The sequence below is a fragment of the Nicotiana sylvestris genome, chromosome 11 (genome assembly GCF_000393655.2).
Source record: "Nicotiana sylvestris chromosome 11, ASM39365v2, whole genome shotgun sequence".
NCBI lineage: Eukaryota > Viridiplantae > Streptophyta > Magnoliopsida > Solanales > Solanaceae > Nicotiana > Nicotiana sylvestris.
In genome coordinates this window covers 53,231,961-53,245,720 of record NC_091067.1, presented here as the reverse complement: position 1 = coordinate 53,245,720, position 13,760 = coordinate 53,231,961, and positions in this window count along the sequence as shown.

Genomic DNA, 13,760 nt, shown 5'->3' with positions numbered 1-13,760 from the left:
GGGATATGGAGCAAAGATTCACAACAGAAACAGGCAGTAGAACATAGGCATATTAAGCTAATGTCGAACTCTACAGAAAACAATAAAGTAGACATGGATACAAAGACTGTAAGTAAACACATTGGGGTGATGCTGAAACTTAAATCAGAACATACCAGTTTCGAAGAAATAAGTAGAAAAAGCTGTAGTCTTGTAAAAGCCAAAGTGCAAACAAGAAAACAGAATACTATAAGTGTGAGTTCAGAAGAGATTATAAAATTGTGAAGTCTGAAGTGTGTGTTTTGTGAAAAGGGTCGTACCTTTTATAGTGTAGAAGGCAGGCAGAAATAAGGTAAGAAAATAGTTTGAAAACTGATTGTCAATCAATTACACAAGGCTTCCCTTAATTAAGGGATTCAGATTCAAAACGAGTAAAACCATTTAAGGAAAGGAATTGAATAGGCACTTTATGTAAAGAATGCAATTAAGGGCAAATACATAAAGGTTATTTAAGGACAGGGTTTTGACAGTACACGGTTTGTTCAAATAAGGTAAGGTAGTCAATTAACAGCCAGTAAATCACAAGGTCTGAGATTTGGTATGAATGAACCAAGTCAGAAAAGATGAAGAAGGATTTTACTTAAATCGAGTAACAGAGGAAATCAGTAAAAGATGGAAAGAAATCAATCAAACTATATTCAGAAGGAAGTTTGCACTAATTGCAAATTTGAAAACAATTTAGAGGAAAATTCATCATATATAAGGAGCATGTGAGCATGAAAGAAGATTGTCGTGTAAATCAGTAGAAAAAATTCCAGTGTAGAAGAGTTTAGCAAAAAGTTCAGCATTGTATGAAAACAAAGATGTCCAAACTCAGTTTGGAGACTCAAAGTCAGTTTGAAAGAGTTAAGGGTTCTAAAATAAAACCCTAGTTCAACCAAACCTCGACAGAACCCCCAAATTCTAGGGTTTCCATCTTGAATCAAGTACAGAGATGAGGAGGCAAGTAGTCGAATCGAAACATGTTTAGAGGTAACAGAACTCATGTAAATACAGTAGAGGGGTTCAAGGCAAACAGAGTAAAGAAACTAATTCGAAACATGATGAGAAAAGACTGATAAGAACAATAGAAGAAAGCATGCTTAAGAAGATCCTTTTAAAATAAACTAAAAAAAAGTTCATTAGAAGAAAAATAGTAAGAACACGGAAGAAGAATACAGTAGGCAAAACATACGACAACATAGTAGAATAAAATAGCAGGACATAGTAGAAAAGCATACAAGAACATAGTATAGAAAGCAAAGTAGAAGAACATACAAGAACGGAATATAGAAAGCACAGTAGAAGAACATACATGGTAGAAGGAAAATATAGAACACAGTAGAGGCAAATACACACAAAAGAAAAGGAAAAGAAAGTCAGAGAAACACTTAAGCATTTTCAGAAAACCCTAAATCGTAAAAGAAAGACTTTGAAAAGTAATTTTCGAAAGAAAAGTTAGGGAGATCGTTTGAAAACTCAAAGAGAGCATAAATACACAACGGATCTAAAGAGATCAGAGAAAACCTCGAAGGGTTAGGGTTTCAGAAGAACCCTAGAAATGAGAAAGGCTTTGAAAAGGTCACCGATCTGAGTCGGAGAGGTCAGGATCAGGCTCAAAACACCATGGTACGCCGGAGCAAGGCCGGCGATGACTCTGGAACCTTGAATCGGCAGAGGTCTGGGTGCAAACCTTTGAGGCCTAGCCTCGAATCTTCAGGTTCAGGTGTGTAAGAGCAAGGGGAGGTGAGTATAGGGCCCTCACAGCTTGGGAAGCCATGGTTTCCGGTGGGTTTCGAGGTGGAAGATGATGAGAGGCGGCTAGGGTTAGGGAAGGTTCGAGAGATTTTGTGAGAGGGGAGGGGTTTCAGAGGTGGCGGGTGAATGAAAATGATTTTAGGGTTGGGGTGTTTGTGAATTAAAAAAGGAAAGGCTAAATCGTGGTCGTTGATCATTTCGATCAACGACCTGTATACAAAAGGGAGTCGGGCGGGTTGGATAAACGGGTTAGGGGTCGGGTTATTAAAAATTGTAATTGGGTTTAATTGGGGGGTTGATTTGGGCTACAATTGAAATGAAATAGGGCTAGTATTTAAATAGCCACTTTTTCCCTTTTCATTTTATAAAAAATAGTAAATGATTTCTGGAAATAAATTAAAGATACCGAACTAATTAATAATGTATAGATATTAAATAAAAATACTAGAATCAATTTTGTAATTATAAACGCAATTAAATCTTACAATAGGTTGAAATTGCAGTTATCTGCAATTTAGCTTTAAAAATACTAAATAAATTTGTAAAAATTACCTTAACTATATTTTGGTATAAATATGAGAATAAAATAAGTTAATCATCAAAATGATAATTTGAGGAATAATTATTGGTTTTTGTACTGCTAAAATAGGCAATAAATTGATTTAAAAATATTTAAAAAATTAGGAAAAATACTAAAACAATTGGACACACTTATATATGCATACATATGCTATTTTGAAAGTATTTTGCATATAAAAAAAATATACAGGAAAATATTGGGTATCAACAGCTGCCCCTCTTTACCTAGGAAGGATGAAAGAGTTATCGGGTAACGATATGATGGCCAATTTTGACTGAACGGAATGGTTTGAAGAATTTGACCGAGCTTTGGCTCCTGAGCTACCTACATATCCCTAGTCTTACAGGAATCAGGCCATATGTAGTTCAGGATCCGTCGGCGGAATATGCCGATGGAGATTTACCAAGATGGACACGATATTTGGGTTGGGATGGATGGTTAAAGTCTAATAGGGCTGCGGGAATTGGAGCGGGATTGCTCCTACTGAAATGGTCATTGCTCTCCGGTTTACCTGCAAATGAACAATATCTTGTGCGGAAATTTAAACATGATGCAAGTTCCCGTCGGACCATGAAATGTTGTCATTGGATGGTTAGGATGACGTCCTCAGACCATGACGTCCTGGGCCATAAAGCATTAATACGGATTTGCAGGCCATGAAATGGTGCTCTCGGTCCATGAGAATGATGCCTCCGAACTATGACGTTTATGAATAATGATATGCAAAAGATAAAAGGGGTCTTCAGGCCATGGCATGATGTTCTCGGGCTATGAAAATGATGCCTCCAAACAATGACACCTTTGGATGATTTGGCGATCTTTCAGCCTATGAGATGCAGTAGGTGGCGATCTTTCAGCAAGTGCAAATGTAAATAAGGTGGCGATCTTTCAGCCAATGCAAATGTAAATAAGGTGGCGATCTTTTAGCCATGCAAGATATAAATAAAGTGGCGATCTTTTAGCCGATGCAAGGTATAAATGCAGCAGCGATCTTTCAGCTGATGCAAGATGTAAATAAAGTGGCGATCTTTCAGCCGAGGCAAGATGTAAATGAAGTTGCGATCTTTCAGCCATGCAAGATGTAAATGAAGTGGCGATCTTTCAGCCGAGGCAAGATGTAAATGAAGTTGCGATCTTTCAGCCATGCAAGATGTAAATGAAGTGGCGATCTTTCAGCCATGCAAGATGTAAATGAAGTGGTGATCTTTACGCCAAGCAAGATGTAAATAAAGTGGCGATCTTTCAGCCGATGCAAGATGTAAATAAAGTGGCGATCTCTCAGCCGATGCAATATGTAAGTAAAGGTGGCGATATTTCAGCCATGCAGATAGAGGTAGAGCTTAACCTCGGAAGGCAGAATGGTAGCCTTATGCAATGCAGAGAAATGCAGATTGAGGTAGAGCTTAACCTCGAAAGGCAAAATGGTAGCGTTATGCAATGCAGAGAAATGCAGATGGAGGTAGAGTTTAACCTTGGAAGGCAGAATGGTAGCCTTATGTAATGTAGAGAAATGCAGATGAGATAGAGCTTGACCTCGGAAGGCAGAATGGTAGCCTTATACAATGCAGAGAAATAAAGATGAAGGTATAGCTTGACCTCGGAAGGAAGAATGGTAGCCTTAAGTAATGCAGAGAAATGCAGATGGATGTAGAGCTTAACCTCGGAAGGCAGAATGGCAGCCTTATGCAATGCAGAGAAATGCATATGGAGGTAGAGCTTGAGCTCGGAAGGTAGAATGGTAGCCTTATGCAATGCAGATGGAGGTAGAGCTTATCCTCGGAAGGCAGAATGGTAGCCTTATGCAATGCAGGAAAATGCAGATGGAGGTAGAGCTTAACCTCGGAAAGCAGAATGGTAGCCTTATGCAATGTAGGAAATAAAAGGTGAATAGTAATAAAATTTCTTAGCTAATAGCTGATTGCGATATTGTGGTTGCTGGGGATATTGTGCGCGGATAGCGACCGTGAATAGGTGTGATGGTTCTGAGAGTTATGTTCCTAAAAAGTATGAGTTGTATAAATATGTTCGATGATTTGCGACTTGGGTACCTACATCCAAAGAAAAATCGTGAGTTTTGCAAAGGGGAAAGGTTAGTTCGTATTCCTGTCGACATGCTCGGCTCTTGTTTGCATATCATTGGGGTAGTGTCGCTAAACAGAGCAATTTTGGTAACAAACATGCATGATTTAGTAAAAAAATATAGTATAGATACATAATCGAGAATAGTTTTCTTTAGATGAACTAACGACTGCGACGTGGTTCAAGACATTGCAACTTCTATTGCTCCGGAATTTTGAGGGTCCTCCTCAAAATTCTGCCCCAGTTTACTGGGCTTCTGCTCCTGACGGCTGTTAATGATAAATGGCTGGAATCAACTTCGGAATTTTGAGGGTCCTCCTCAAAATTCTGCCCCAGTTTCCAATAGCGGGGGAAATGGAAATTTTATTAAATTGTGACCGAACCCATAGGGCTGCCTACGTATCCCCTCTTAAACGATAATCAGGTCAGGCGTAGTTCAAATTACATCATATAAGGAAAGCATAAAGGTCAAACATAGTAGCGTTTGACTGCGTCTGAATTGATCGGTTTTGGCCAAACTTCTTCGTCCATTTCTGCAAGTCTGAGGTCTCCTCCTGTCAGAACCCGGTGAACCATGTACGGACCCTGCCATTTGGGAGAGAATTTCCCTTTGGCTTTATCTTGATGCGGAAAAATTTTCTTTAACACCAGCTGCCCTGGTGTGAATTGTCTCGGCTTGACTCTTTTGTTGAAGTCTCTGGACATTCTGTTCTAATAGAGCTGACTGTGGCAAACTGCATTCATTCTCTTCCCGTCTATAAGAGCTAGCTGCTCGTAACGACTTTTTACCCATTCTGCGTCATCGAGCTCTGCTTCCTATATGATCCTTAAGGAAGGAATTTCCACCTTGGCGGGAATGACTGCCTCTATACCATAAACCAGCATATAGGGGGTTTCCCCAGTTGATGTGCGGACTATGGTGCGGTACCCCAATAAAGCAAATGATAACTTCTCGTGCCACTGTTTATGCTTCTCTATCATTTTCCTCAATATCTTCTTGATATTCTTATTGGCGGCTTCTACAGCTTCGTTCATCTGAGGTTTGTAGGCTGTAGAATTCTTGTGTTTGATCTTGAAGGTTTCACACATGGCTTTCATCAGGTCACTGTTGAGGTTGGAACCGTTATCAGTGACAATTGACTCCGGGATCCCGAACTGGCAAATGATACGGTTGCGGATGAAATCTGCCACGACTTTCTTAGTCACTGCTCTGTAAGATGCTGCTTCAACCCAATTGGTGAAAGAATCAATTGCTACTACGATAAACCTGTGCCCATTTGATGCGGCAGGCTCGATTGGTCCAATAACATCCATTCCCTAGGCAACGAGCAGCCACGGTGAGCTTGTTGCAGTAAGCTCATTTGGGGGTACCTTGATCATGTCTACATGTATCTGGCAGCGGTGATATTTTCGGACATACTAGATGCAGTCTGTCTCCATAGTCACCCAGCCATTCATATGTGGACCGCATGTCCCTGCATGAATTTCCTCTAATAGACTGGATGCTTCCTTTGCGTCGACATACCTTAGCAATCCCAAATCAGGAGTCCTCCTATACAGGATTCCTCCGCTGTGAAAGAAATTATTGGATAACCTCCGAAGCGTGCGCTTCTGAGTAGCGTTTGCGAGTTCTGGATATTATCCTTTTGCCAAGTATTCCTTGATATCATGAAACCAAGGCTTTCCGTCTGCTTCTTCTTTGACATGAGCACAGTAAGCGGGCTGATCATGGATCTTTACCGGAATGGAATCAATGAAATTCTTGTCTGGATGTTGTATCATAGATGATAGGGTAGCCAGTATATCGGCGAATTCATTATGGACCCTGGGAACATGTTGGAATTCTGTCTTTCTGAACCTCTTTCTCAACTCCTGTACATGATGCAGATAAGGGAGTATCTTGGCGTTTTTGGTTGCCCATTTTTCTCGGACCTGATGTATAAGCAAGTCTGAATCCCCAATTACTAGCAACTCTTGGATGTTCATGTCAATGGCCATATTGAGCCCTAAGATGCAGGCTTCGTACTCAGCCATGTTGTTGGTGTACGGGAACCTAAGCTTGGCAGATACCGGATAATGCTGACCGGTTTCTGATACTAGGACTGCTCCTATGCCAACTCCTTTGAAATTTGCTGCTCCAACGAAAAACATTCTCCAACCGTCATAGGATTCTGCAATGTCTTCTCCTATGAATGATACTTTTTCGTAAGGAAATATGTTTTCAGGGGTTCGTATTCTCTGTTTAAGGGATTTTCAGCAAGGTGATCTGCTAGTGCCTGTCTTTTGATTGCTTTTTGAATCACGTAGACAATGTCAAATTCACTCAATAGGATTTGCCACTTGGCCAGCTTGCCAGTGGGCATAGGCTTCTGAAAGATGTACTTCAAGGGATCCATCCTTGATATGAGATATGTAGTATAGGCACAGAAGTAGTGCCTCAACTTCTGAGCTACCCAAGTCAAAGCACAACAGGTGCGCTCTAACAGAGAATATCAAACCTCGTACGGGGTAAACTTCTTACTGAGGTAATAGATGGCCTGCTCCTTCCTCCCTGTTTCATCATGATGCCCCAGAACACAACCGAATGCCCCATCCAATACTGCAAGGTAGAGTAATAAAGGTCTACCTCGCTCAGGCGGAACTAAGACTAGTAGTGTTGATAGGTATTCCTTGATTCTGTTGAAAGTTTTTTGACAATCATCAGTCTATTTGGTAGCGGCGTCCTTCTTCAACATCTTAAAGATCGGCTCACAGATGACCGTAGATTGTGCTATGAATTGGCTGATGTAGTTAAGTCTCCCCAGGAAGCTCATTATGTCCTTCTTGTTCTTTGGCGGTGGCCGTTCTTGAATAGCTTTGACCTTAGATGGATCCAGTTCTATCCCTCGGCGACTCACAATGAACCCAAGTAGTTTTCCGGCAGGAACCCCAAATGCACATTTCGCCGAATTCAGTTTCAGGTTGTATCTTTTCAGTCTGTTGAAGAACTTCCTCAAATTTTCCATGTGGTCATTAGCTTTCTTGGACTTTATGATGACATCATCTAAATACACCTCAATCTCCTTATGTATTATATCATGGAAGATAGTAGTCATGGCCCTCATGTAGGTGGCCCCTACATTCTTTAACCCGAATGGCATCATCTTGTAGTAGTACATCCCCCACGGTGTAATGAAAGCTGTTTTCTCAGCATCTTCTTCGTCCATCCAGATCTAATGATATCCAGCGAAACAATCTACAAATGATTACAACTCATGCTTGGCTCAATTGTCGATTAGGATGTGTATGTTCGGCAAGGGGAAGTCGTCCTTTGTACTGGCCCGGTTGAGATCCCGGTAGTCGACACAGAATCTGACCCTCCCATCCTTCTTTGGTACTGGCACAATTTTGGCTAACCATGTTGGTTATTCTACTACCCTAAGAACCTTGGCTTTGACTTGCTTAGCGACTTCCTCCTTGATTTTCAGACTCATGTCAGGCTTAAACATTCTGAGCTTTTGCTTTACCGGTGGCCATGCTGGATCGGTTGACAGTTTGTGAGCCACAATGGATGTACTCAGACCAGTCATGTCATCATACGACCAGGTGAATATGTCCTCATATTCCCTTATAAATTCTGTGTACTCTTCCTTTTCTAACAGTGACAAATGAACGTTGATTCGTGTTTCTTTGACGTTCTCTGCATCTCCCAAGTTAACAATCTCAGTCTCGTCCAGGTTGGACTTAGGTCTGTTCTCAAAATTCTCGACTTCTTTAACAATCTCTTCTGGTATGTCATCTACCTCTGAATCTGTATTCGTTTGCTGCGTTGTCTCATTGCACGTCACAACCATTGGTTCATCAAGATAGGTAATAGTAATGCTGTATAAATAAAGTAATGAGAGAAAATAATAAGAGTAAGATTTGTAAGGAAACCGAAATGTTTTGATAAATTTCATAACTATTTTGAATATTGGAAGATCTTATTGTAAAAATTCAAAATGTGAAAGGAAAATCAACGTAAAATAAAAGATAGTGCATGATGCTTTGTTCCTCCCCTTCCTCCTCAAAAATGACATAACAATCCATGTCATCATCTTTTAAGAACAAATTCCTTATTGCTGCCAGTGCTTCCTCTTCTTCCGACCCATAGAAAACATCGGCCGGCTGGAAAGTCTGCTCCAAATGTGGTATTGGATGCTCCAGCAGGTAGTATGGACCACGTCATTGTGGTGACCAGTTGTTGAATTCCTCCCAAGTATACTCATATCCCAGACCAAAAGTGGTGCCATGTTTCTTCAGTTTGATAGGCTTGGCGATTCCTTGGAGGTTCTTGCCAAGTCCCTTGCTAGGTTCATATCCGCACAAATTTAGTATGCTCTCAATTTTGTTGCCCCACCATTTGTCTTTGTTGACGGCATTGACTCGCTCGATGTGGTGATAGGTTTCCCCACCTATCCTTCTCCTTCCTCCAATCGCTGGGATGGTTTGGCGACTATATATGGGATTGCTACTGTCACCATGAATGATCACCTCTTGGTGGTTCCACTCAAATTTCACCGCCTGATGTAGTGTCGACAGTACAGCCCCAGCGGCATGAATCCATGACCGTCCCAACAGCAAGTTGTAAGATGCTGGCATGTCTATAACTTGAAAATCAACATCGAACCAAGTAGGCCCCATTTGCAAACACAGGCTGATTTCCCCAATGGTGGATCTTTGGGAACCGTTGAAAGCTTTGACATTGATGGCCTCGTCCTTGATCTCATGCAGCCCATTCCCCAATGTTTTGAGTGTTACTAACGGACAAATATTGAGGCTGGACTCTCCATCAATCAGGACCCTAGTGATAAAATAATCTTTGCATTGCACGGAGATGTGCAACGCTTTGTTGTGGCTCAACTCTTCTGGTGGCAGCTCATCTTCATGAAAAGTGATCTTGTGACTTTCCAATACTTGCCCTACCATGTTTGCCATTTCTCCTCCGGTTATGTTTCTTGGTACATATGCCTCACTCAGCACCTTTAACAAGGCATTTTTATGTGCATCGGAACTTTGCAGCAAAGCTAGGATAGAAATCTGTGCTGGTGTTTTGTTCAACTGATCAATGACTGAGTATTCCTTGGCTTGTATCTTTCTCCAGAGAGCATCGGCCCTGTTTCAGTGATGGTCGGACGACCAGAGGCCTGCTTACTCGACTCAGCTAAATGCTCCAGAGTATAAACCTTGCCAGTTCATATCATACCCTGTGCCGCAATCGTTTCCCTGAACTTGTTTTTCCCTTTCCTTCTCGCCTCGGCTGTGTAATCCCAAGGTATGGCATTTGTATGGAATGGTGTTACGGCCGACATTGCTACTAGAATGGGCACCTTTACTCCGAACGGAGCATGTGTTTTGGAGGGTAAAACTGCAACTTCAAACGGTGCGGGTACGTTTGCTGGAGACCCAAACTCGACCTCAATTGGTATTGGCGTCTTTGTAGGGGGGGTGCTTCAAACTCAAGTGGTACAGACATGTTTACCTCGGCATCCCCAAAAGGCTGAGTCTGGACTACAATTGGATTAAGGGTGACTATTGGCTTCTTTGGTTCGTCACCTTCTGTGATTAAACCGATCGATCCTTTGGGATCCCAATCATCCTCTATTTCAATCATGTGAACACCTTCATCCTTTTGTTCCAGCAGAGGGTTGTTGCGGACATTCGGAGTGGGCTCATTTGCTACAATGATCTTGTTATCGATCAGAGTCTAGATCTTATCTTTCAGAGAGCGGCATTCATCAATGATATGTCCCTTCATGCCAGAATGGTATGCACAGGATTTATTTGGATTGACCCACTGAGAAGGGTTTTCAAGGGTTATAGCAGGGATAGGGGTAACATAACTAGTAGCTTTGAACCTTTCGTACAGCTGGTCAATCGGTTCAGCAATGGCGGTATATTGTTTGGGGGGTCTTCGATCGAAATTTGGTTGAGGTCTAGAAAAGTTTTGACGTGTGGGAGGTGATTGATAGTGGAATGGCTGAGAATTGTAGGCTTGGTAGACATGTGCGGGTTGGGAATATCTGGGTGAGGTAGGTTGATATGTAGGAGGTAGGGGTGATTGGTAAGTAGGTGGTGGAGTTTGGTAAGAGGGTGAGGGTGGTTGGTAATTCGGGGTAGGCTGATATGTGAGTAGAGGTATTGGATAGGCTTGGTATTTGATAGGGGATTTGGCTCTTTGTACAACCATTACGGCACCTACATCCCTTTTCTTGGACGTACCACCAGACTATAAAGCCTTATTGGTAGCTTGCAAGGCTTCAAAGTTTGTAACCATACCACTTTTGATGCCTTCCTCGATCCTTTCCCCTAGCTTGATGATGTCGGAAAATTTCTGGCTCTCAATCAACATCAGCCTTTCATAGTACTGCGGGTCTTGAGCCTCGACGAAAAACTTGTTCATTTGTTCTTCTTCTAAAGCAGGTCTGACCTTAGCAGCTTCTGATCTCCAGCGGGTGGCATACTCGCGGAATGTTTCTGTGGGCTTCTTCTTGAAGTTCTGAATATAGAACACATCTGGTGCATTTTCTGTGTGGAACTTGAACCTGTCTATAAAGTCGGACGCCATACTCAGCCAGTTTGACCATTTCATTGGGTCTTGGCTAATGTACCAAGACAGAGCATCTCCCTTCAAACTCCTCATGAAAAGCTTCATGCGAATCCTTTCGTCTTTCCCTACTCCGACCAGCTTGTCGCAGTATGTTCTCAAGTGGACTCTCAGATCCCCTATACCATCAAACATTTCGAACTTAGGAGGTTTGTACCCCTCGGGCAGTTTGACATCCGGTTGTATGCAAAGATCTTCGTTATTCAACCTTTCAATCCTCTTACTTCATTCGACACCCTGAATTCGACTAGTCAATTTCTTGAGTTCCACAGCCAGGTTATTGATGAGTGAGTCTTTATCATCAGACTCGAGTGTGCTTGAGACAGGTTGGGTGGAGTGTGGCATGGTTTCCACATAGATGGGGGTGTTATGGTAGAAATGGTCATTTGTGGAATTCAGAGGTTCTGGGATGAGTAGTGGCTGGATGTGTGGCATGTATTGCAGTGGTGGTGAGGAGCGGGATGGTTTTATGGTAATGGGATGTTTTGTGGAGGCGTGGGTTTCTGAGCATTTGGAAAATTGATATCTGGAGTGGTGAGGGAAAATGACAAGTTTGCTAGATTCCGAACCTGATCAAGTTCCTCCTGAAATTTCAACAGTTTCTGATCGAGTTGGGACACACTTTCTTTGGAGACCTGAGCACCATGAGTGACCTCTACCCGTTCACTTGAGCTTTTCTTTCTGGTGTTGTTCAAATCTTCCATCTTTCCTTTGTTCCTGCTTCTGATAGGACTAGGAGGAGCAGTGGGTGGAGGGCCCTTTGATTTTGTGGAATATAATGATGATGCTAGAGTGCACGAACTAACCTTTGGGGAGGGGAATAAATAAAACAAAAGTAAAAACAAAAAAGGTAAGTCAGTGCGAATTATAAGAAAAAATGTTGCGATATTTAAACACATAGTGCAAGAATGTAAATCGTGTCCTAATTTGGGGAACCTCTTTATCCCGAGGTAGGCCTAGCGACAAGTTGATTTGGAGAACTTAGAATGCTAAATTCCTCGTTTTATTGATAAAAAGTAGACGAATCGCAAAACGACGCTAAATAACAGGAAATAAAATGTCACTAGTGGCCATGGGCCTTATTACATTCATAAAACGAAAAAGTAAATTCCTATCCACTTGATCTCAGAAGGACCTTCCTCATGTTGAATGCTCTCATTGATCAGATCCTCCAGTTCGCGTAGGTTCTCCAGTAAAAATTCCTTTTCTAGGTGTTCTCCTTCGTTTCCCTCAGCGTTCTGGCAGTCGGTGACTCTTTTTCTTACTTTTCCTTCCAATTCCAGCAGACTGTATTCCAGATATTCCAACTTTTTGCTAGCTTTGGTGGCCCTCTCTTTCCACTCATTGATTTGGTCATTTGATGGAAGACTCCTCCACCAGTCTAGCAAGAGTGAGAGTATGCTAACCATACCGAAGTTGGGGACCTCGTTCTTTGTTTTTTGCAAAACAAAAGGGTTAAGACTCTAGCCCCACCAGACTCAACTATTTAACATCAACAATTAGCATGAAGCATTTAGTTCTCTAGATAAAGGCACAGAACATGGTAGTGTCCGTTTGGGTTTTGGGGAAACCCAGTGGACTTTGGACAAGGCTATCTTAAAGAGTCATTACGCGGACAACATAACTGACTCGGCTAGGTTTGACCATGATGCATGCACAGTTTAAATAGAGTAAGGTTTCTATGGGGTTTTAGACTAGTACCCTTGAGCGGACAACTCAAGAGGGAAAGGCACGGAACCGTCGACTATACCGTTGATCGAATGGTTTTATCGCAAATACGCCTTTGCCGAATTTAAAGGGTGATAATATCAGAAGAGTGCAACCACTCATTATAAGCGTTGCTATGGTATTTGTTTGGCACGAGTGGAATATGATGTTGGAAACATGCATATGCAATAATTAAAACAAGTTATCACGTATTTGCACGTTCATAAAGTAATAGTTACAATAATTTAAAATAGTAATAAAGGAGTGCAGTAAAGGAAAGCAGTGAAAGAAGCAAGGGAAAGAAACAAGAGACAAGTTAGATTTTTGCAGTAGAAGAAGGAATTAAATGCTTAAAGGTATTAAACAAATAAGGCACATAAGAAATGTAAAGTCACAATAATAGCTTGAAATGGTAGAAGCCTAAAAGATATCCCCATCAGAGTCGCCACACTATCGCGCCCCCTTTTTCTCGCGAAATCGGGTTTATGACATTTGGGAAGACAACTCGTTCCCTTTCGAAAATTGGGTTTGATGTGAAGAGTCGCCACCTAATGATTTGAGTGCATTAGAACACTAGGGAAGGTTTGATTTGAACAACCAGATATTGGGTAAGGGCTTGAAATTATCTCAAGGAGAAGGTGTTAGGCACCCTTCAAGATCCAGTAGTGTGGTTCCTGGCCAAGCTATTATTGTGACTTTAGTGCAAATAACACATAGGCAAATAAAGGCTTCGAATAAGAGGGAATTTTCATGTAATGGTTACAAATAAACAAAAGTAGGAAAAAGGAACTAAAAGAGTTCATTTTCTTAAAAGAAATGGTTTTAAAAGATTTAAAAGAAACAAAGAAAACAAAGGAAGGGGGGTCCTAGGTTCATTAATAATATGGATCACCCCACATAACACCCGGTAATCACTCCTCAATGAGGGGCTACGCGAGATGTTATCGCGTGGTCATCATATCCATATCTACCCTTCCCTACCCCGTTGAGGTA